We start from the raw sequence: 24,892 nt of genomic DNA, 5'->3' as shown, positions 1-24,892 counted from the left end.
AGGGGATGCTTAATTAAATGTATGACCTTGACATATAAATGGCAGTAAGTGAAAATTATAGTTAACATTAGTGGATCAAACCAGATGAGAAAAGATATACATTACAGCAGACATAAACCTAGAAATTGATGTATGTATATGTCTTTACTTGCATTATCCAAGCTGAACTATAAAGAAAAGGAGCGCTGTACAGAGTGGGGGGACCTATTCATGAAGCACCAGAGGGGGCTTACAGTGGCTCATATCACATACGGACAAACTATTTGAAGATGAGACTTCAGCTTCTCAATGAAGAGTGGGAGAGCTCATCTGTCTGTTGTCGAAAGACCTCTTGTTGACCACATTAAAAATCAAGCATTGGTATAGCCAATAGGTCTCGCCTTTGGGATCTTATACGTGTTTAGCCAGAGATATTGACTTTGCCTATATCTTTAAGCTGTGCTGTACAGAAGTCTGCAGCATGCTGAAAAGTTATAATAAAGAAGTGTCAGAAGGATTTTTGTTACCTTATATATGACCAAGAAAGCATTATGTACAACTGAACGACCATATTAAAAAAGTATTAACAATAAATAATGTCTTGAGTTTTTTTTGTCCTTTCAATGCTGGCAACTTCTATCTGCCTGTCCCAATGGATGCTTGTTATGTTTTTTTGTTATGGGGCGACATAAATAACAGGAGAGTGAAGGTTGGGAAATAGTATCTGTATAGTCAGTGAGAGAGTCAGTCAGTTAGTCAGTCAGCCAGTCAGTGATATAGTCAGTTAGTTAGTCAGTCAGTGAGAGAGAGTAAGAGAGTCAGTCAATCAGTCAGTGAGAGAGTCAGTCAGTCAGTCAGTCAGAGAGTGAGAGAATCAGTCAGTCAGTCAGCGAGAGAGAGAGTGAGATAGTCAGTCAGTCAGTCAGTGAGAGAGAGAGTCAGTCAATCAGTAAGAGAGAGTGAGAGAGTCAGTCAGTGAGAGAGAGAGTGAGAAAGAGAGAGAGAGTCAGTCAGTGAGAGAGAGAGAGTCAGAGAGTCAGTCAGTGAGAGAGAGTCAGTCAGTGGAAGAGACTCAGAGAGTCAGTCAGTGAGAGAGAGACTCAGAGAGTTAGTCAGTGAGAGAGAGAGTCAGACAGTGCGAGAGTCAGTTAGTGAGAGAGAGAGAGAGTGAGAGAGTCAGTCAGCCAGTCAGTGAGAGAGTCAGTCAGTCAATCAATCAATCAATCAAGGTGTTTGTTAAGCGTGACTACTCACCCGTAAGGGTCTCAAGGCGCTGGATGGGTCGCAGGTTCCAGTCCATTAAGGTGGGGGTCTGTCGAAGAGCCAGGTTTTGAGGTTTCTTGCGAAGGTGGGGAGCGATGTTGTATGTCTGAGGTGGAGCGGAAGGTCGTTCCAGACTCTGGCCGCGAGGAAGGAGCGGCCTCCCGATCTGGTCTTTCTGGTGTGGGTGACTGCAGCGTAGGAGAGCTGAGCTGATCGTAGGGTCCTTTGGGGTGCGTGGAATTTGAGTCGGCTGTTCAGGTATGCTGGTCCGGTGTCATGGAGGGCCTTGTGAGCGTGGGTGAGCAACTTGAAGGTGACTCTAGCTTCGATGGGGAGCCAGTGGAGTGTGCGCAGGTGCTGGGAGATGTGGCAGTGTCTTGGCAGGTTGAGGACCAGTCTTGAGGCAGCGTTTTGGATGTTCTGTTGCTTGTGGGTGAGGTTTTTGTTTATTCCGACATAGAGTTTGTTGCCATAGTCGAGTCTGCTGGTGACCAGGGCGTGAGTGACGGTCTTTCTGTGTTCGAGGGCGATCCATTTGAAGGTCTTACGTAGGAGGCAGAGGGTGTGGAAGCAGGAGGACGAGACGGAGTTGATCTGGTGGTCCATTTTGAGCTCTGAGTCCAGGATGATTCCCAGGTTGCGTGCATGGTCCTTGGGGGTGGGCGGGCTTCCGAGGGCGGGGTCCACCAGGTGTCGTTCCAAGCACCGGGGTTTGGGCCCATGATGAGTACCTCCGTTTGTTGGTGTTTAGTTGTAGGCAGCTGTTTTTCATCCATTTGGCGACGGCTTCCATGCCTTCTCAAAAGTTGTGTCTAGCGGTGTCGGGTTTATTGGATAGGGAGAGGATGAGTTGGGTGTCGTCTACGTATGACACAATGTTGAGTCCATATGTACTGATGATGGGGCAAGTGGAGCCATGTAGGCGTTGAAGAGCGTAGGGCTGAGGGAGGATCCCTGGGGGACTTTGCAGGTGATTGATGTGGGGTCCGAGAGGGAAGGGGAGAGTCTGACCTGCTGCATTCTGCCGGAGATGAAAGAGTGGATCCAGTCAAAGGCCTTGTCTTGGATCCCTGCGTTGTGGAGTCTGCGTATTAGGGTGCGGTGAGAGACTGTGTTGAACGCCGCTGAGAGGTCGAGGAGGATGAGGGCTGCTGTTTCTCCTTTGTCCAGTAGGGTGTGGATGTCTGTTGCGGCGAGGGCGGGGGCAGCAGCGGCGGGGGGAAAAAAACAGGCCTGGTCGGTAAATTCCGTTCTGTTCGTGGAATTTGAGTCAGTCAGTGAGAGAGTCTGTCAGTTAGTCAGTGAGAGAGAGAGTGAGCTAGTCAGTCAGTTAGTAGTGGAGTGGAAGAGTCAGTCAGTCAGTCATTCAGTGAGAGAGTCAGTCAGTCAGTCAGTGAGAGAGTCAGTCAGTCAGTCAGTGAGAGAGTCAGTCAGTGAGAGAGAGAGAGAGTGAGAGAGTCAGTCAGTCAGTCAGCGAGAGAGTCAGTCAGTCAGTAAGAGAGTCAGTCAGTCAGTGAGAGAGAAAGTGAGAGAGTCAGTCTGTCAGTGAGAATTAGTCAGTCAGTGAGTCAGTCAGTGAGAGAGTCGGTCAGTTAGTCAGTCAGTGAGAGAGTCATTCAGTTAGTCAGTCAGTGAGAGAGTCAGTGAGTCAGTGAGAGAGAGACTGAGAGAGTCAGTCAGTCAGTCAGTCAGTCAGAGAGAGAGTGAGAGAGTCAGTCAGTCAGTCTGAGAGTCAGTGTGAGTCAGTCAGTCAGTCAGAGAGTCAGTCAGAGTCAGTCAGTCAGTCAGAGAGAGAGTCAGTCAGTGAGAGATTCAGTCAGTCAGTCAGAGAGAGAGTGAGAGAGTCAGTCAGTCAGTCAGTCAGAGAGTCAGTGAGAGTCAGTCAGTCAGTCAGTCAGAGAGTCAGTCAGAGTCAGTCAGTCAGTCAGTGAGAGAGTGAGAGAGTCAGTCAGTCAGTCAGTGAGAGAGAGATTGAGAGAGTCAGTGAGTCAGTCAGAGAGAGAGTGAGAGAGCCAGTCAGTCAGTGAGAGAGTGAGTGAGTGAGTCAGTCAGTCAGTCAGTGAGAGAGAGTGAGAGAGTCAGTCAGTCGGTGAGAGAGTCAGTCAGTCAGTCAGAGAGAGTGAGAGAGTCAGTCAGTGAGAGAGTCAGTCAGTGAGTCAGTCAGTGAGAGAGTCAGTCAGTCAGTGAGAGAGTCAGTCAGTGAGAGAGAGATTGAGAGAGTCAGTGAGTCAGTCAGAGAGAGAGTGAGAGAGTCAGTCAGTCAGTGAGAGAGTGAGTGAGTGAGTCAGTCAGTCAGTCAGTGAGAGAGAGTGAGAGAGTCAGTCAGTCGGTGAGAGAGTCAGTCAGTCAGTCAGTCAGAGAGAGTGAGAGAGTCAGTCAGTGAGAGAGTCAGTCAGTCAGTGAGAGAGTCAGTCAGTCAGAGTGAGAGAGTCAGTGAGAGAGTCAGTGAGAGAGTCAGTCAGTGAGATAGTGAGAGAGTGAGTCAGTCAGTGAGAGAGAGATTGAGAGAGTCAGTCAGTCAGTGAGAGAGAGAGTCAGTCAGTCAGTCAGTGAGAGAGTCAGTCAGTCAGTTAGTCAGTCAGTGAGACAGTGAGAGAGTCAGTCAGTACAAGAGAGAGAGTCAGTTAGTGAGAGAGAGAGTCAGAGAGTCAGTCAGTGAGAGACAGTCAGTCAGTGAGAGAGAGTGAAAGAGTCAGTCAGTGAGAGAGAGAGTCAGACAGTGAGAGAGTGAGAGCGTCAGTCAGTGAGAGAGAGAGAGTTAGAGTCAGTCAGTGAGAGAGTCAGTCAGTGAGAGAGCGAGACAGTGAGAGAGTGGAAGACCTGTGCTGGTCTCTCTGGGTCACAGAACAGCAGCGCCACAAGCAAGATATATGGAGCATAACTTAATAATCTCTGTGCGACTTGGAGTCTCATTGTAACTAGCCCCAGGCAAACCAGTAATATTGCTCAAGATCCGAATAAGAAACAAATACCACTACACCTGGGAAGCAGTGTTGTGCTGTCATATACAGTGGGAAAACCAAGGTACATTTAGACACGGGTAGTCCACAAGGAATACAGAGCATAGTCAGGGACAAGTATAACACGAATGACTGAGGGAACCGACAACAGGCAAAACAATGTAGTAGAGGGAGCAAGTATGAACGCAAATTAGTAGGATAAGCACGAGAGTGGTAACAACCGCCCCTGTTGCCAGACATCCATCCATATTTCAAGAGAACCGTAATAGGGATCCACAGCAGGAGGTACAATGAGAGAAACACAACTAGAAGGGAACTCACAACTAGATGAGGAATCATCAAAAGATGAATAAAACACATGATGGGTTGAAAACGATGTAAACATGCAAAAGCCTTGTTAACCCCAAAATGTGTGCCTCTTTGAGAGATGTGATGAAATTGGTGTTTATAGACAGCATAGAGGTTACAACGGGTAGAAAAGTGGCCCGGCATGGGGGTGTTGCTTTTCTGTCTTTACTCTCCATGCCATTTATGAACTGAAAGTAAAGGTCACACTGTCAGAATAAATTGTCACTTTCAGCAAGCACGGTTCCTAAAGTGAAATCGGACCACACTACAAAGAAGAGTGGGAGGGGTGCAAACATGGAGCACAGGCTGCTAATTTGTAACCTGATCCACGATGAGGGAGGAATGCAGCTGCCTGCCTGCGTGCCGCTGTTCACTCCTCAGAGCAAAACTCCGTGGGAGTGAACATTTGAAGAAGAGGTGGGACATGCACCAGCCTTTGGCCATTTGCTTGCTTTCGTTATTGAAAGACACACGCAAAGGCCAATCAGATGTGTGGGAGAAGTCCGACCCACACGGAGAAGTTTTGAGCCCTCACAAGAAGCCTCCCATAGGGTAGCGCATGCGCGCTGCGCTAGGCTCGACCTAAAGACAGTGGGCTTTGTGCCATTCAGTTGCTTACCATTGGTTAGCTTTCTTGTCACTCATTCGTATTTACTTGCTTCGTATTCGATGGCTTCCCTTCTACTTTTTCTGTTTGTCCCTCCCCTGAAGCATGGCTTCTTTGCCATCCTTTATCCTGGATGACTTGAATCCTTTCAAGGGTCACATTCAGGGACCTGCGCTTTCGATTTTATTCAGCGCTCCGCATGATTGCTTGTGTTTTCTAGCTTTCTCCCCCATGTTCTGCTACCCCCCACCCCAATGTCTACCCCTGTGCTCTCAGTGTTACCCTCCACCCTTTCAAACGTGCCTGTAAAAGCACAGAAACAGGTATTTTTGTCAAGGTATGACTAAAGAGCAGTCTTTGAGGTATGTGTTTGTTTATCTCGTGCATGCCTCATTTTGCATAAGAGCACAGGCCTTGGCACGTGCAGATTTTCATGACATCAGCGAAAGGCCCAGCTGCTGCACTCACAAAGATGCCATTTGTTTAATTTCCGAGTCTTGTAAATTAGGCTGTGGGAAGTGTTTTCATTTAGATTCTAAGACTCCCTTATTCTATTTAAATTATTTTCAGAATTTCCTCAGGAAAAAATATTTCCCCCAAAAATTATGCCATTTATTAAGATTCAAAATATTGAGTTCAATGTATCATTCTGAGATATCTTAAAATAAGTGTTTGCTTTACTCCAGCACTTTGAAATGTTTTTCTTTTGCTTTTTTTAAACAATGATTTCAAACAAGCACTGGCAAAGTTAACAGCTTGGCGCTCACATTCTAAAAGCGAGGCCTATTAGCATTGTCAATACTTGTCGAATCATATGCCAATGAAGTATTCCTTTATGGGGAGTCCAGTGGAAGACGTCGCTGATGGCAAGCAAGGATTTGCCTTTGTTCAGGTGGAGCAGATCTACTAACTCAGTGGCTGTGCTGAAAGAAGCATCAGGCAGGTATGTTCTGAGTCTGCTGAGCAGGGAATGCTGGTTCTTATCTGCCTGTCTCTTCTTAGCAATGCCATTCTTGAAGATTAAACAGCTGCTCAAGAGGGATCCATGGGACCTCCAGTTGATCCTTCCATTTTGTCAATTTCCATTCCTTCTTTGTCACTGCAGTTCCTACCCGGATCTCAGCACTGCCACAAAGAGCTGGTGCAAGGAGACGTGAAATTACACCCCCCAGCCCTAGAGCCAACTTTTCTGATTGTGAAAGCAATTTGGCAAAGCTTCCTTGACCTTCTGCTTTTGGTGTCCTTGGACCCCAGTACTGTGTCCCCCAAACTGGGAACCAAGTACTGTTTTCAGTACCAACTCTCAGGGTAGCAAGGCAGAGCAGTCCAAGACTTACTCAAGAGAGCTGGTGTAGGTTACAGAAGACTCAGGACTCAGGAATGCAACGCAAACATTTCATAAATCTCTGTCCAGTCAATGCTTTTACTTTTAAAAAGAAAACATTCTTTATTAAACACAAAACTAAATACTACATTCAAATGAATAAATATATACAGGCTGGCAGGTGGAAATTATTTTATGTGGATGCCCTCCAAAGGGCCTCACATCCTAAAGGACCCACAAACAAAGTCAGGAGACACAAGTCAGGTAGCCCCTAAATGTACCCTGGAGCCCTTATTCAGGTAGTACTTAGAGCTATATAAATGCAATTACAATGCAATACTTCAACCATTCTAACAGCAGAAGACCCTAACCCCAAAACACAATACCCGCCCATGTGCCTAACACAACCAAGGGCAGTGTGTTGGGACAAAGGCAGGGCTACTGGATGTGTCTTGGTGTGACCTATAACTCAACAGTAGAACGTAAACTCTCAATGTCCACAAAACAGTCCAACATTTTAACACAATGTGTTGTTATGTTACTTTATGTTATGTTTAAAGATTTGTAAAGCACACGTCTACCTTTGGGTGTCTTCAGAACTATGCACTGATTTTTGTTTTCAATTATATCAGAAATATACATTTGTTTTGAACATTGGTAAAATAAGCCAGTACAACAGTGAAAATGCCATGACAGAGTCTTATTTCTACATTGGACAAGGTTGCCTAGTAACCGCAGAGAACCTAATAATAGCCCATGCAATCCACATCCTCTGAACAAAAGTCCTAATTACAGAAGTTTTTGCGAATGGTGAAAGCTGTTCCTGGGGCCACTCTCTTAGTGAACCAGGAGGCTTAGGGTGGCATTTTTAAAACTGAGGGGCCTTACAGGGGGCCACCACTGCCTTTGGGTGGGCCCAAGCACAACTTTGCCTTTCCTGCAGTGCTCACGCGCAGTTGGGCCACTGCAAGGCAAATATTTTCACAGGGCCCTCGTGGTGGCTTACTTTTGGAGTTGTGCTGCCTCTGGCTTCAGCTGCCTGGCATTGCAGCCAGTAAATATTTCTGGGACCCTAAGCCCATGCGGTTAAGATGGCATCTTTCCTCTTTAAACATGAGCATGACAGAGGACCCACTAGCAGCAATGGCACCTCACATGTATATCCCCAAATAATCAGACATGAAATATACCTGATATGTGCACTCAATATCAACACCTGCTGTCAAGGTGCAGTCCAAAATAAGGACTATACATATGTAAACACACAGTTACAGCTGTCACAGATATCTTTTCCACGAGACTTTTGAAACAATTTACAGAATAAAAAGAAGATTTGCATACAATTTGGAAACCCCTTCCTTTTGGACTGCTTATTTGTTAACAAATGCCATTAGGTGCACCTTCCTGTGTGTTTGCATCTTTGCTCTGTGAAAGCCCGCCCAGCCGGTGGTAAGTAGATGCCATGCATTATTTCTGGGAACACCCGTGCCACCAGGCACATGGACTGAATGCCATCTCTTGAGCTGCAAGGTCCAGGGAAGCTACTCACCCATCCAGCACTCACTCCCAGGGTGCTGGGAAAGTAGGCCTGAAGTCCCTGCTGCTCCTCGCTTGTGGGTAGTGGGGGAAAGGATGCAATGCATGTATTCACCCAAGTGGAGCCCCTCTCGTCACAAGGCCATGGAGATCAGACCCATGGGATCCCCTGAGCACAGTGAAAGATGCTGAGTGTGCTTCCCCACGTCTACTGGGGGAAAAGGTGTTAGAAAGAGAGAGAGGCGGCCGAGGTCAGCCGGTCCCCAGTAAAACCCAACAGGACACATACACCTAAGGGTTCTTCTAACTAGATATCGCCCCAGGATCTAATAACCCGCGGAGGTGCCCTCAACTTCCAGGGCACCATTGCAACTTATTCCAGTGCTGCACCTGATGTTGATATCACTGGCTCAGATGGGCCTTTTTTGAGCAAGGATTTCAGCTTCTTGCTCCTTGGTGCACTGCATTCAAAAGAGGTGTAATGTTAGGTCCTCCTGGCATCTGAATGTTTGGCATATTTCTCTAGTGAACTTTGTTTCAGGAGCTTTATTTTAAGATTGCTTTTCCTCGCTTGAGGATGAGTGACAGGTTCCTGCCTCCAGCCTCCAACTCCTGGCCCATGGTCTCTTGGTAGCAGCCCTCCATGGCCATTAAGGCATCTTACACTCTGCCTATACTACTCATGCCTCACAGCCTCCTGGACACTTGTAGGTACCCGTGTGTCCAGAAGGAGCTAGTGAGACGTCCTCCAGGGGCATCAACAGACGGCCAGTCCACAGATGTTCCAGGGACCCCTCTTCTCTAAGGTCCCCTCATACGATCCCTCAGAAGGAGTGGGGAGGCTAGTGCCTCTGGCCATGGAGCACTAGTGTCCATGGTCCAAGGATACAAGTTGACAGTATCTGTCCTCTCCAGACAGAGATTTATCCACACAGTCAGTCCACCACCTTCATTCTATTGTTCCCTCTCTTCTCATAGTCACCACTTCTGTGCAGGGTTTTAGAAGTGGAGTTGGAAAGTTTTAAAAGGTGGGTGTGTCTTTCAAATCCAAAAGAGGACACTTCACTCCCCACACCCAAATATCCTTGTATCAGTCCAAAGACTAAACCGCCCTTCTGCAAAGCATCCTGGGATTTTTCAAGAAGGGAAGTTGTGGTCTGCAAGACTTCTCTCCATACTTTACTCACCTCTCGCTGACAGAGCAAACCCGGCTCCTTCCCTCCAGCACTTCAAAGGGAACCCACGGGGACTCCTGCCTTTGTTTGGCCTGGTCCACCTTTGTGCATGAGAGAAGAGCATGTCCACCCTTGCCAGAGAGTGGCAGCTGATCATCCTATGCAGATTCCGCCATCAACCCCTTCATCTGCCAGAAAGCTGATTCCCCCCAAGTGTGCCTATTGTCCGGGTGAGGTTCTGATCTGCCAGCTGGCAGCAGAGTAGTTAACTTGGCCCAGCAAGGCAGGTGAGAACCCGAATCCCATGAGGGCTGGCTCAGGAAAATACATTGAACCATAAAGTACATGTAGTAGGACAACTGTAGCCAGATTAGTATTTGTATGTCCTCAGGGCTCTGTTAAACATAGGAAAAGTGATCAATTATGATTCTGGGTTGAGTCTATCGCATATTAGATTTTGATGAGTTTTCACCCCAAGTGTAGATGCTCTCAACCGCTGCATACTTAGAATTTAGCCAAAAAAGAAAGGGGATACTTCTTCTTGGAGGAAAAATTAAACTATGAGGCTTAAACAGGCCATGGCCTCTTTATTCTGGGTCCCATCTGCACCCCTGCTCCCAGGCCGCAGATACTAGGATGGGTCAGACAGGGTTATTCCAGGCCAGGGCAGAATTAAGACGGCGTAACTGGTGTCATTTTTGTAATGTAGCATAACACATGCTCTTGTATAAGTCTCACATTTACTAAGGAGTGTGAGCTAAAGAAAAAGTATCCCTAAAATGACCTCATAAGCCCCACCCACTGCATTCAGCCCTACGCCTCCCACTTCCCCAGTCCTTGCCAGAACGTTTTGGAGGGAGCCCGACTTCAAAACATTTTGCTTGGTGGGGCCCAGAGCACAAAGGCTTGAAGACCTCTGCTCTAGGACAATATTACTATTATTCTAACCCTGCCCCTTTTCCGTTCCTCTTTAGTCTCATCGCGCCCAGAAGCCCATAGCTCCTCATTTGCTTCATCCTCTGCTGCAGGGAGGTCGCACCCCCCTCCCCCTTTGTGGTTTATAATAAAGACACACGAGCTCAGTGACAGCGACTCGGAATAATTGTAGGCACAAGACACCTCATGTACAGAAAGAATGTACCCACCCGTTCCCAAAGAGCCCCTACCTACTTACCCCATGAACATTCTAAAAGACTTTGTGCACATGCGCACACACACACACACACACTTGGCATATGGGAGTAGGCGAGAGGGGAAGGCAAAAGCGAATATAGCACAACAATATGACCAATAACTCTTGGATCTAGGAGAGTAAAACACAGAAAGGGGGGTTGGGCGGGTTCTCCTGTTGTTGCTAAGAAAATCAGGCAAACAATGTCAGTGTTCACACAAACAACTTGTGTGGGTGTTATATGTCTTTATGACATGAAAGTGGCTTTGTGTAATAAGGACATTACATTGTCCTATGAACCGTCCCATTATGTGCATAAGCGTTCCTTCAACATTCCAATTTGCACTTCACATATATCGTTTTGACTCTGTCTTTCACGCGTTGCCCAATATCATACTCACATGGGACTTACAAGTCAGTAAATACCTATTTTCAATTACTACTGCATTTGAAATGTGTTTGGTAGATCCTCAGGAGTATGGGATCCATACACTGAAGTATCCAATATTCTTGCACTAATTACATTCTAACAAAGTGACATGAAACAGATGGTACATTTGCTTATTTACATGATTCAGATGCCAATCGCAGCTCCTTTCGGGTGATTGAAAGCACACATTGTTACAAGCACATGCCTCATGTAAAGCGGTGCTACAGGGAACATTTGAGTCTAACCACCTTACAGTACAGCCTTTGATATAACTAGAAGTCTAAAAGTGTGATTCCATCTGTAAAGTTGTGTTAAGGTGAAAAACTTTGCACCTTCTCAACGCCTCTCTTGCAGGCACTATTTACTCAAAACAATGTGTGCGATGCTTCACGATACTCTTACCAAAATGCAGATATTGTAAGTTTTGTTCTCTAAGAAAATCTACATTTTATGGGATTTTCTATATTTTCAGATTTTAAAGAGAATGTTCCCATTTCGTTCAGTGAGTGTTTTTTTTACATTAGTTTGCAAAGTAGGGAAAGTCCGGCTTGGCAACTACCAGTCCAGCACTAACAACTTTTTGTGTCGATTTCTGCATTTTTTATTGGCTTGAAGACAATATCTGCTGAAACACACAATGATGTCGCACGAGTTTCACTCAAACTGTTTCCCTGGAAGTCACTTAAAACCTTTTCCATACACACTATAATGTTGTTACGTACATTCTGGGCATGCCATCGCTGTATCAAATCAGTCAATGATGGAGACATTTTATAGTTTGGCCCTAAACTACAGCGGGAAGTTAAAATAAAGCTTTCAGGCATGCACACAGGGAGTTCTTGGAAATATCGGTATATAGTAAATTAGAGTCAGCAGCTGCTTAAAAAATCTTGCATCAGGACTGGTTCAGGTACCACATTGTAGCCCAGAGCAGAGGCAAACGAGCGCATACTTACCTATAAAGCAGGCACTTTCCCTCCAAAGTGCAGGCTGCTGGTGGCGAGGCCGGCGCCTGCTCCACACCCTCCGCCGGTGATAGCTCGCATCCTTTGCCTGCCTCTCCCTGGTCTATCCACGGCGAAGAAATATATGGCTCTCGGGAAAACTTAACGAGCTCCCAGCACCTCCTCCACCGCTGCTGTGGCCCCCAGTGCCTCTTTCACCGCTGATATGGCCCCAGTGCCTCTTCCAGAGCTGCTGTGGCCCCAGTGCCTCTTCCACAGCTGCTGTGGCCCCAGTGCGTCATCCACCGATGCTCTGGCCCCCAGAGACTCTTCCACCGCTGCTGTGACCCTGTGCCTCTTCCACCGATGCTGTGGCCCCCAGCACCTCTTCCACTGCTGATGTGGCCCCCAGTGCCTCTTTCACCGCTGTTATGGCCCCAGTGCCTCTTCCACAGCTGCTGTGGCCCCAGTGCCTCTTCCACAGCTGTTGTGACCCCCAGTGACTCTTCCACCTATGCTGTGGCTCCTGTGCCTCTTCTACCGCTGTTGTGGCCCCCAGTGCCTCTTCCACAGCTGCTGTGGCCACTGTGCCTCCTCACCGATGCTGTGGCCCCCAGCACCTCTACCGTCGCTGCTGTGGGCCCAGCACCTCTTCCGCCCCTGCTGTAGCCACTGTGCCTCCTCCACCGATACTGTGGCGCCCAGCACCTCTTCCACTGCTGCTGTGGCCCTCAGTGCCTCTTTCACCGCTGATATGGCCCCAGTTCCTCTTCCACAGCTGCTGTGGCCCCAGTGCCTCTTCCACAGCTGCTGTGGGCCCCCAGCACCTCTTCCACCGCTGCTGTGGCCACTGTGCCTCCTCCACCGATACTGTGGCCCCCAGCACCTCTTCCACCGCTGCTGTGGCCCCCAACACCTCTTCCGCAGCTGCTGTGGCCCCGTGCCTCTGACACCGCTGATGTGGCCCCCAGCGCCTCTTGCACCGCTGCTGTGGGCCCCCAGCACCTCTTCCACCGCTGCTGTGGCCCCCAGTGCCTCTTTCACCGCTGATATGGCACAGTGCCTCTTCCACAGCTGCTGTGGTCCCCAGTGCCTCTTTCACCGCTGATATGGCCACTGTGCCTCCTCCACGGAAGCTGTGGCCCCCGGGCGTCTTCCACCGCTGCTGTGGCCCCAGTGCCTCTTCCAATGCTGCTGTGGCCCCCAGCACACTCTTCCACCGATGCTGTGGGCGCCCAGCACCTCTTCCACCGCTGGGGTGGCCCCAGCACCTCTTCCACCGATGCTGTGGCCCCCCAACACCTCTTCCGCAGCTGCTGTGACCCCGTGCCTCTGACACCGCTGATGTGGCCCCCAGCGCCTCTTGCACCGCTGCTGTGGCCCCAGCACCTCTCCCACTGCGGCTGTGGCCCCCAGCACCTCTCCCACTGCGGCTGTTGCCCCCAGCACCTCTTCCCCTGCGGCTGTGGCCCCCAGTGCCTCTGACAGCAGTTCAAAGCATGGCCCGGATGCTTGTCTGCTAATGGCAAAGGGTGTCCAGCGCACCCCGTCACAGAGAGGCCCGTGCTCCCACCCAGCTGTCCTGGCCACTCCACTCCAGACACATGCCACACAGAACAGGCGGTGCGCGGGGAATGTGGCGCTCTCCCCCGTCACCCCCTCCCTGCCCTCTCTCTTTTAGGAGGCTATGAAGAACCCGGGGCCCTCCCTCTTCCAAATGAACTAGCTCACTCAGCTGTGAGTTCTCAACATACGAGAGAACTGCTAAAACCACAGAACAACACAAGGCAACGCAACAATACACAGAACTCTGTCCAAACAGCACCACTAACAGCAAAACACACACTCTTCCAACACGACATATTATACAGCACAGCTCACCCACATCCAACAACGTACAGATATCACAGTTATGCGGACATCAGCATGTCCACAAAAGCACCCGCCCACAACATTAATGCACAACATACAACAGACCAGGTCGAAACAGATCTCACATCCCACCTTACACGGTCCAGAGGAGGCGGCAGATGGACAGCAGAGCGCTGGATCCCAACCCGTACCTTCAGTTAATTCACCTACACACAACCTCCCGGGCAGTGCGAAGCCACACAACCCCGTGAGCAAGGAAGCACCTTGGATCACCAGCCACTCACGTCTGACAAACTCACAACACATCCGATGATCAACGAGAAACCATCGAATATCCTGACACTGGCTATTACTCACTCCACTACCGACACAACACCAGACCACGCCATAGAATGGAACCCAAAGATGCTGAACCCACTGGGCTCTACAAGGATGAATGTCTGAGTGTGCTTGGTATAAATAGGTGTGACATATCATAAGATGTCCCCAGCAGCTGATAGCCACAGCACACGTTACCAGCCTATGTTAAACATGCTTGTTTACTATTCGGGGGTCTCCACGTGGATGTCAGCTTCCCCTCACAGGAGTTGCACAGTCAGTCTACAAGAGAATGCTTTGTGCCCCCCAGGCACTGATGGGGCTCACCTGCCAGCAATTACTCCGAAAGTGCCACAGTCTGGACTGAGGCTTGTGTCACCTTAAAGCCGAAGTTAAAATGATTGATGCAGCCTCCAGTCTATACCTTTCTGGGCGATCCTCCCTCGTTATGCATGCTTCATACATTGTGCACATACCAGAGCTAATACCAGGCTCTGCAACAAATGCATGAAACCACGCTGCTGGCAGGGTTTATATTGTGTCATGCCGCACTTCTGTGTGTAAGCACAACAAATGACAGGCGTTAGTATACATACGTGGTTCTCCATTTAGCGTCCTCTGAAGGAGTCCTGACTAGGCAATAACACGTGTATCGAACCCACTTATCACCGCAGCGTATAACGAACCTAAGGGAATCAACGCTGTGTACGAATATCGAATCCGTACTTCATTAGTACCGAGGAAAACAACACAGTCCGCGCAGGCGCAGAGAGTATCTGCCCGAGAGCACGGAGAGCCTTCCAACGAACGTGAGGTCGTCGGTAGCACTTACCTTACGGAGGGTAAGGCAGGGGGCGCACTGTTTTATGAACCTATGTATTTGTTGTGTCACTCGGTGAAGTCACTTCCCAGTAGAGAAAGAGGGGTGGGGGGAGGGAGTCAAATGCGGGAGTCACGCCGGGGGCAGTTCTAAGCAGGCCTTCCGTGACCACCAGGAATGGTCCGCCGATGTCCAGCGCTGCAGATGAAATGCAGTTTTGCTGCTGGGGCGCTCCGCACCCACCAGGAAACACACTGTTGGCCTTCGCTTCTTGTGTCGCTCAACGCGGTAGCAGCTCCTACGGGTGGTGCCTTACCTCGTGGGGCCAGTCCTGACGAACCTAGGAGGGACGGTTGGGAAAGCGCCACGTCATGATTCATTTACTTCCCAGCTAGATTGGCGCTATTAAAAAACCTCTAGGGCTTCTTGGCGCAGGTTTAAGCCGAAGACTGAGCTGAACAAGAGGGACTTTAGTTCTCGCCGAGTCTGAGAAGAGTAATGTATGTATGAAGTCACCCCACACACACTTGTACCCTCTAGGTCTAGGAAGAAGGAACAGCTTATGTTCGGAGGCTACATCAACTTTAACAACTTCTAAACTGGATTAATAATTTATTAATAATTTATTTATTGTAGTTCTCAGACTCCATACCACATTTCAACTGTTTTTAACCCCTGTAAACAGCATGTGTTATTATACACACCTTAGTGGTTTTCGACCTTGGAAGGGTGAAAGGCTGAGTAGGCCTTGCTGGGATCAGGCTTGTACTTTGCAGTTCACCACGTTTCAGAGGTGCCCTTTCAACTCGCTGAGCTATCCTGTCCGCAGGACTGGGCAGATCACCAAATGAAGCGGGAGTGTGAAGATGAAACTACCACATCCTTAACTGCCCTCGAGAAGGCCTGCCTGTTACAGCCAACAATTGCGGAAAGTAACTAACACGTGTTTCAGTGGCACGCTTTGATAACTGGTGGCACCTGGCAAGTGGCAATAAATACTCCCTCCTCCCCTCCTCAACCCAGCTAAACTTCAGAGCTGCTGTGATCTTAACGAAATTCAACCCCTCGCGTGGACAGCTGAGAGCTCGGAGCATGTGCAACGCCTTCCACCTCTCACCCCCTGCCAGGCAGGGTCGCTGCTCTACCCCCCCCCCCCCCTCGCCAGGCAGGCTCGCTGCTCTACACGCCCCCCCCCCACCCCCCCCGGCCTGGCAGGGTCGCTGCTCTACCCTCCTCCTGCCCGGCAGGCTCGCTGCTCTATCCCACAGGGAGTAACTCTGCCCCCATTCTGTCCGGTCCTTGTCACCTGTGAAGTACATTTTTCCTATCTGCACCCCCTGTTCTTTGACCTAGTGGTTCAAAGCACGCTAGCGATGCGAGAAGCTGCATGTGTTTGACTCCGCTGCATCCACACGAAAATCATGACTTTTGCACAAGTTTTATTGACTCCATGCTATTTAACTGGAACCAAGTGGTTCTGCATAAGATACATCTCACAGGCAAGAGTAGATGTTTGAGTCACAGTTTGCTGTGAGTGGGTGTGACTTACTCCTGTAGCACGCCCACATACCAGTGGTAAGAAAAGTAGTACTACTGCAAGAGTAAGTCACAGTAAGTTGTTTCTGAGTCGGACTTCCAGTGTTCTTGTACTCAATGCCTTTGTGAAATATAAAAGGTCTGCAAAAGACAAGCTTTCACACAACATTTCTGCACACATTTTCCATCTTTCCAGGGTTCGATTTAAATGAAAATGACGTCACGGTGTGATGAAATTATGTCGCTCTGCAGAGGAAATGAAAAGTAGAGCTGGGAAACGTTGCTATCTTTGCGACAGGAAACAATTGAAAATTCCCCCAATGGTTTGTTAGAAAACAAGCATTTACAATGCAACGGTCTCGGCATTGTTAAAGTTAGAGCTATTGGCATTGCTCATGACATTATTTTTGTTTATGTTTTTGTTTTTAAAACATTTAAAGAAACGGCATTGTCATGAGCAATGCCAATAGCTCTAACTTTAACAATGCCGAGACCGTTGCATTGTAAATGCCTGTTAAATAAGCTTACTGATATCTCCTTCTCTTTTCTTTTTACGTTTATACTCTCTGCCATGCTCCTTAAGGCGCTTAAGAGCGCCAGTCACAGTCTCAGAGAATAAAGTAATTCCCCTGTTGCCGAGATCAGCCTGTCTCTTGTAAGTTACAGACTCCATCTTGGTACGATAGCTGAATGGATAAAGATCATATTACAGGAGGATGGTGGGAGAAAGATCAGTGTAGCAGCGGGAAAAACGATCCAGACAAACCTAGAATCCCGTAGGGCTGGCTCGATCATTCGTATTTCTTGGGTCGATGAGTTCTATATCGTTTGTAGTTGGTTAATAATACCATTCGTTTTTGAAGCAGAGAAAGACGAGTCTGCTGTACATACTCAATATATAAATGGCTAAGTGCAATGGGTAACAGCACTGCAAAAGTTGATGTTTATAGCGCTATGACAGCAAGCACAGGATGAGTGTAAATCTTGTCAGTACAATGCGCCTTTGTAAAGGGGTGAAAGGGAGGCGCCGACCGGGAACAACCCCGTGGAGGAGTCCAAGAAGCAGCACATGGTTCTTTGGGTCCGATGCAAAGGGTGACGACCACAACAAGCCCTCGCCGCCGTGGGACCCGTGACGCTCCACGGAGCCGTCCCGGCTGGCGAGGCTCGCCTCCATTATACAGTAACCTGTTGCTCTGGCTCCAGCCCCGCCCCCTGGCCTCCGCTCTGCCTTTTCTCCCCCAGGCTCCTCTCCTGCGCACCAGTGCGGGAGGACGGCTGTGCACCTGTTGTCACTCCCTCTCCCTGACCGAAGGGCCAGGGCGCCGCGGCTTGGCATCGCAGCATCCGCCAGGAGGAGGTATCCTGACCTCGGAGCAGCTCCCTGTATTCGCGACACTTGTATCCCGGGCACTACGATCTCGGACACTGCTCCCTGCTGAGGCTCGACCGGTGGGAGCGTCCTGGAGGTTAGGCTGGAATGACCGCGGAGTTTTAACCGGAAAGGACATCTGAAACAGGAGAGCGAGACGGTCAGGCAAGGAGACGCTTCACTGAACCGGTAAGTTTTCTGGCGTGCATGTCTTTCTGCATTTTTCAAACCTGGCACTAATGTGGTGAGATGGAGGGACCTCGCGGCGCCACAATTTATACCGTCGACAGCAGGGAATGGGACTCCAGGGAGAAAGTGTGCGCGAAATCGAGGAAATGTGTCTAGTTTCTCCGTCTAGTGAACCAGGCAGTGTAAAAGTAAAGAGGGCACCGGAAGACACCACCGCCTTTCTCCGAGGCAGAGCAGAAATGCCTCGGAGAAAGGCAGCGGCATTTTCGGATTCGGGGGCGTGTTTGTCTTTTCTCTCCTCCAGCCATTGGCTGGAGGAGAGAATGAGACTTCTTGCAAAAAACACGCCCCCGATCCGAAAAGGACGGGGTCTAATCTGAATGACTAACCTCTTCTCCAGTGGCTGGCCAGCATTCAAGAGGCCAGCCAATGGAGAACAGGGGAGAAGAGGGGCGGGTTCAAGCCCCTCTTCTCCAAGTCATTAAATCTCTCGACTTCCGGTTCTGCCTTCGGCAGACCGGATGGTCCCGAGACCTAAAAAGGCAAGCTTAGCAAAGTCGTTAGGATTGGCCTTGATAAGCCTGCAATGCTACCTGATTATATTACACACATATGCAAACATGCATGGCAAAGCTTATAGGTCTCTCCTATGTGAGAGCTATAGGCTTTGCCAATGTCTTTTAGTCATGTTGTACAGTAGCGTGCCTGCTGTTCAGCATGGCTAAAAGTTAGTGGCATGCCGTGGTGTAGAGTACAGTGGCATAGAGAGTGGAGTTGTGTAAAGTGCATAGATTGGCATAGAATAGCGTGAGTGGGGTGACATAGAATGGTGTGGAGTAGTGTTGAGTGGAGAGGTGTAGAATAGAGTGGCATAGAGTAGTGCAGAGTGGAGTGGCATGGCGTAGGGTAGAGTGGTGTGGAGTGGCGTACAGTACAGTGGTATAGAGTACAGTGTTGTAGAGCACAGTGATGTAGAGAGGAGTAGAATGGCCTAGAGTAAAGTGGCATAGACTGGAGTGGAGTAGAGAGGCGGAGAGTAAACCAGTATAAAGGGGAGTGGCGTAGAGTGGAGTGGCATACAGTGGTGCAGAGTGCAGTGGAATGGCATTGTGTGGCATGGAGTGCATAGAGTGGAGTGGCAAAGATTGGAGTGGCATAGACTGGGGTAGAGTAGAATGGCATAGATTACATTGGTTTAGAGTATATTGGCATAGGGTTGAGTGGTGTAGAGTGGCATATAGTAGAGTGGCATAGAGTAGAATGGCATACAGTAGCGTAGCGTAGAGTGGTATATGGGTAGAGTAAAGTAAAGTGGCATCGAGTAAAGTGGCGTAGAGTGACAAAGATTAGAGTAGTGTAGAATGGCATAAAGTAGAGTAGAGTGAAGTGATGTAGTGTAGAGTGACATAGAGCAGAGTGGCGTAGAGTGGACTGAAGTGGCACAAAGTAGAGTGTCGTAGAGTGGAGTAGAGTGGTATAGAGTGCCGTAGAGTGGAGTGGCATAGGGTGGAGTAGCGTAGAACAGAGTGGCATAGGGTTGAGTGGCATAGAGTAGAGTGGCATAAAGTGGAGTGGAGTAGAGTGGCATGGAGTAGTGGCATGGAGTAGAGTGGCGTGGAGTAGAGTGGCATAGAGTGGAGTGGAGTAGCATAGAGCAGAGTAGTACAGTTGTGGGTGTAAGTAACTAAAGCGTCAATAGAGACGCCAGATAGGGTGAAAGCAACATTAATAACAAGCTGTATCCCTATGTTTAAAGTAGTAAAGTACATTGCACGTCCAGATATAATACTGAAACACCAATAAAATTAGAAAAATAATGTGTTGCAAAAAGGTGAGGAAGAATAATGTACTTGGTCCATGCTCCAGGGAGGAGCTCACATAAGAAAGGAAGGGAAGCCCACAGGTGTGTTGTAAGGTGGAAGTATTATGTGGTATGGTAGTGGTACTTTACCATGTAATACTAACACAATACACAAAGATAGACCCCGGGTACTCTCTCAGTATAACGTCTCTCAGTCCTGGTAGAGTGGCAAAGAGCAGACACGCTACATAGAGGAACTATGTGTTAAACATTTCACATCACCACCATGGATGATAAGTAGTTGACACAACTCGAGAGAAATCCCACACCAATTTATAAAAATAGCTCTAATTTTTATATACTTTTGGGCACCAAAATGAAATCAATGCTTACAGTATAACCAGAGTTATCAATTTTCAAGCAATAAATAAATCAATACTTTGCAATGTAAAAACATTAACGTTTCGGTCAGTGGGAAAAGCACGTATATGCAAGGGATACTTTAGAGGGTGAGTTCAATGGAACCCACTCAGAGTTAAGGTCTCAGGAGACCCTAGGCCAGTTCACAACAGCTAGCACAACTTTACCTGGCTCAGGGGAGCAGGGTGCAGAGGTGCACTTTCAGCTTTCAGGACCTCTGACCTCCAGGCCAGAGTCCCACTCTCCACTCCAGCAGCCCCGCTGTACCATCTCCTGCTGCTGCCCTTGACACTCCTCCTGGTAGGTGTTCGAGGCCCTCCTGCTCTCTGCCTGCATCTCGCTCCCTGCTTGCCTCCTGCGTTTATTGTGCTCATTGTGCTTTTGTTGCCCAATTGTAACTGTTTTTTTTTCCAGTTGCCTTATTTGTCTTACTGTGCTTTGTGCTTATCGTAGTGTCACCTTATTGTAATTGCTTTTCTCCTTTTCTCCAGTTGCCTTATTGTCTCCTTGTATTTTATTTAAATTCCTGCTCCTGTTTTTACTGCACTTCCCCTTGCCAACGCCCGCTCCCGCTTCGCAGCTGCACTTCCCTCCCCTGCCCTATTTAATGGTGGCCGCTGCGTGGCCGTGCACAGCATGCGCACCGCTCGCGCACCGAAGGCGCACCAAAGGCAAGCCCATCTGCGCCCATCCGCGATCCGACCGTGACCAGCGCCAGGAACCCTGGATCTCCAACCTTCCACCGCTATGACGCAGCAGCTGCCCTCCTCCCCGGGAGGATCAACAACTGCCAGCTATCCACGCCGAGCACCACCCATGGACAGTTCTCCTGCTGTCACTGCCACCAGACCTTGAACACCATCAGCACCCCTATGGCCACCACCCCCGCACCGAACGCCAACACCTCCAAAACCCTGAGGTGCATCCTCCTCAAAGTGCGCTCCCTGCACAGACATGCCGTTGAGATCTGGGACCTCCTCGACACCCTCTCACCAGACATCGCCTTCTTTACAGAAACCTGAACCAAAGCCTCCTCTGCTCCTGACATCCCCACCGCCATCCCCGATGTATACAAGATCCAGAGGAAAGACCGCCCCAATTGCCCAGGAGGAGGACTCGCGGTCACACACAAGAGCTCCCTCTGACTCTCCACCTCCACCACGAACGACTCCCTCCCCATCACCGAACAATTTCACTTCCAGATCCAGACAAGCCCTAGAACGACTCTTCACGGCACCCTCATTTACAGACCCCCTTGGACCTCGTGCTTCGTTCGCCACAACCATCGCCGACCTCATCGCACCCATGTACTACATACTCATCGGAGACCTGAACTTCCAGCTTGACAACCCCAGCGACCCCAACTCCACCACCCTCTTGGACAGCCTCGCTAACATCAGCCTGAAACAGCTCATACCACGCCCATCCACAAGGCAGGACACACCCTCGACCCCATCTTCGCAGGAGGTTACAGCATCCACTTCAGCCACACCACGCAATGCCCCTGGGACAGACCACCACTGCGTACACTTCAATGTCGACAAACCCACCGCCCCCAAACCTGTACCCCGCCCTCCAAGAAGGAACTGGAGCTAAATCACTAAGGAGCAGCACAACTCCGCCCTCAACCGCGAAGCCCCCACCACATCGACCAACGCCAACCTCACAGTCAAAGAACTAAACAGATGGATCCCCAACTGCGCAGACGAGCTCGTACCCCTGCACAACTCCAACAGACAGTACCTGAGAAAGGCCACTGGGTTCACCACCGACCACCAAGAATCCAGACGCACCTGCAGACGTCTCGAGAAGAACTGAAGAAATAGCAAAATGCTAGGAGCTCACACCACCTACAAAAATGCCATGACGGAATACCACCAACGCATCAGATCCACCAAGAGGACCTTCATCCAAAACAAGATCCTCACCAACTCCAGAAACTCCAAGGAACTCTTCAGCGTCATCAAGGAATTCACCAAACCCTCCCAGCGAAACCACGGACATCACCCCTTCCCAGGACCTCTACAACAAACTTGGATCCTGCTTCCATCTGAAAATCAAGGGCATCTACGACCACTTCAATGACCTGACACCTGACTCCGAAACCACCTCCCTCTCCAGTAATGCCAGCCAGCCCACCGTCTCCTCCTGGACCACAGTCACCACCGAAGACACCAATTCGACCATGAAAGGCATCCACTCAGGGGCCCCCACGGACCCCTGCCCACCGCACATCTACCCCAGAGACGCCATTGCTCCAGAACAATGACGCACCACAAACACCTCCCTCATGACCGGCACCTTTTCCGACGACTGGAAATGCGAAGAAGGCAAGAACTACCGACCCATCTCCCTCCTCCCCTTCGTGGCCAAAGTCACCGAAAAGATTGTCAATTCCCAGCTAACAAAATTCATAGAAGAAAACTCCATCCTCGACCCCTCCCAACCTGGATTCCGCAGCAATCACCGCACCAAGACAGCTCTACTCGCCTCCACAGACGACATCCGCACCCTCCTCGACCAAGGACACACCACAGCCCTGATCCGACTCGACCTCTCTGCAGCATTTGACACCATCTCCCATCGCACACTCACTGACAGACTCTACAAAGCCGGCATACAGGGAACCGCCCTCGACTGGATTCACTCCTTCCTCACCGGCAGAACCCAAAGGATCAGATTGCCACCCTTCCTCTCCGAACCCATGGAAATCAACTGCTGAGTACCCCAAGGATCGTCGCTCAGCCCCACGCTCTTCAACATCTACATGTCCCCCCTCGCCGCCATCGTCAGACAGCACGGACTCAGCATAGTATCCTAGGCCGACGACAACCAGCTCACCCTCTCCCTAACCAAGGACCCCGTCACCACCAGACTCAACTTCCAGGAAGGAATGAAGGATGTTGCATCCTGGATGAGCATCAGCTGCCTGAAGCTCAACTTGGAGAAGACAGAGGTCCTCATCCTCAGACCCTCCCCCCTCTGCATGAACAAACACCTGGTGGTCCACCACCCTCGGCAGCCCTCCCACCCTCACGGACCATGCCTGGAACCTCGGCATTGCACTCGACTCCTTCCTCTCCATGACCCGACAGGTCAACACGTCACCTCTAGCTGCTTCAACACCCTCCGCATCCTCCGAAAGACCTTCAAGTGGATCCCCTCCGAATCAAGGAAGACCGTCACCCATGCACTCATAACCAGCAGACTGGACTACGGAAACACCCTCTACTCTTGAATCAACAAATCCCTGCTCCGCAAACTCCAGACCATCCAGAACACAGCGGCCAGACTCGTCCTCGCATCCCATGACATGAGCACATCACCCAGCACCTGTGCAACCTCCACTGGCTCCCCGTCGAGAAGAGAGTTATTTCAAGATACCCATGCCTACAAATGCCTCCTCAACACCGGACCCCAATACCTCAACGAGAGAATCTCCTTCCTCGTACCCAAGAGAAACCTCCGATCCGCCGACCTCGCCCTCGCCGAAACCCCTGTGCATCCGCAGAGCCAGAACAGGTGGAAGACCCTTCTCCTACATCACGGCCAAGACCTGGAACGAGCTCCCGATCAACATCAGACACGCTCCGTCCCTGAACATTTTCAGGAAGACGCTCAAGACCTGGCTCTTCGACGGAACGGACCTGCTTACCCCCCTCCCAACCCACAGCACCTCGGGACCCTCATGGGTGAATAGCATGCTTGCAATCCCCCTGATTTATTGATTGATTGAGCTTTAAACTGATCTGTCAATCAGACTTGCGGTGTTGAAGTGGCTACCTTAGCAAAAAGGTACTTGTGGGGTGAGTTGAGCAAAACCCTTTGGAATTAAAGCAAGAAGCTGGCCCTGGACCACGAGTCTCCAGGCAGATCCTATCTATCTAGCTCGGGGGACTTGAGTGCAAAGGTGCCCCTGGCTATCCGTGGTGCTGAACCAGATCCGTGGCCAGAGAAGCTGACAGACATGCCAAGAGAGGGTAAAAACAAATGCAAGATCTTTACGATGGAGCCACTGGAGTGGTTGGTTGTTCAAGCAGAGGAATCTCTTCTCTTGAAGCGTCGAATAAAGCAGGTTGTAGTCAGGCTGACCACGAACAAGCTTTGGTACCTGCAAGCACGCCGTTCTTGGTATCACATTGAATCTGAGGTTCTGGTGTCTGGGGTGCCCCTTAAATCGTAGATTTAGGGAGGTGTTAGTCAGTGTGAGGATTAGTAGCCAATGGGCATCTAGTCCTGCGGCTAATCCGCTACAGTAGTGATAACATCCTGTGGGTGTATGTCACTAAAACTAGTCAGAACCTGTTTCTAAGCCTAAATTCAAGTTGGCCAGAACCATTTTCGGTTGTATACCTCAGCCGCCTGTACCTGGAGGTGTGGTGGAGGTGTGGTCAGCCTTGTGGAGGTGGATGCCTCCTGCATAACTAATTTCCCTCCTGCTCGTGAAAAGCAGTGCCTGGGTAGGGGAAGGCTTTGTCCACAGCCACCAGTGAAGCCTTTGAGGCACACCGCCACACTGGTGCAATTCAGTAGTCATCCTGTGTGGGAAGAGGTGTCACCTCCTGCTCACACAGGTCCTTTGTCTCGGACCTCTGGAAGCGGCACACAATTCCCAGCATGGGGTCAGACTTCTGTCTAGGCGGAAAGGCTTTGTAAATGCCAGCCAAGGCACAGGAACACTGGTTAAGCTAGGTCTACTGTGCCACCTGGGTACATGATGGCATAGGGCCCCCTACCCCCTGGGCTATAGGAGGTCTACCTTAGGGGTGACTGACATAGATTAAATGCAGTGAAATGACCCTGTCACACATGCTTGTGCAGATCTAA

At 49.8% G+C, this 24,892-nt stretch overlaps 1 protein-coding gene across 5 annotated transcripts in view; it reads right to left on the bottom strand.

Moving 5' to 3' along the window:
- LOC146829558 (actin-binding protein WASF3-like) overlaps positions 1–24,892 on the bottom strand; it is a 415,127-nt gene that overhangs the window by 376,304 nt on the left and 13,931 nt on the right. For 2 of the 5 annotated variants that reach the window (XM_085608253.1, XM_085608255.1), the window contains exon 1: positions 11,750–13,296. The exons of 1 other annotated variant lie outside the window; for it this stretch is intronic. The gene's annotated coding sequence lies outside the window, so the exon portion shown is untranslated. Of the gene's footprint in view, positions 1–11,749; positions 13,299–24,892 lie in introns of those variants that run through there. 2 more of the 5 variants (XM_085608258.1, XM_085608257.1) reach the window with 2 other exon arrangements.

The sequence above is a fragment of the Triturus cristatus genome, chromosome 5_2 (assembly GCF_964204655.1).
Source record: "Triturus cristatus chromosome 5_2, aTriCri1.1, whole genome shotgun sequence".
Classification (NCBI taxonomy): domain Eukaryota; kingdom Metazoa; phylum Chordata; class Amphibia; order Caudata; family Salamandridae; genus Triturus; species Triturus cristatus.
Note: the sequence above shows the minus strand (reverse complement) of the source record. Positions and strands in the feature narration are given on the sequence as shown.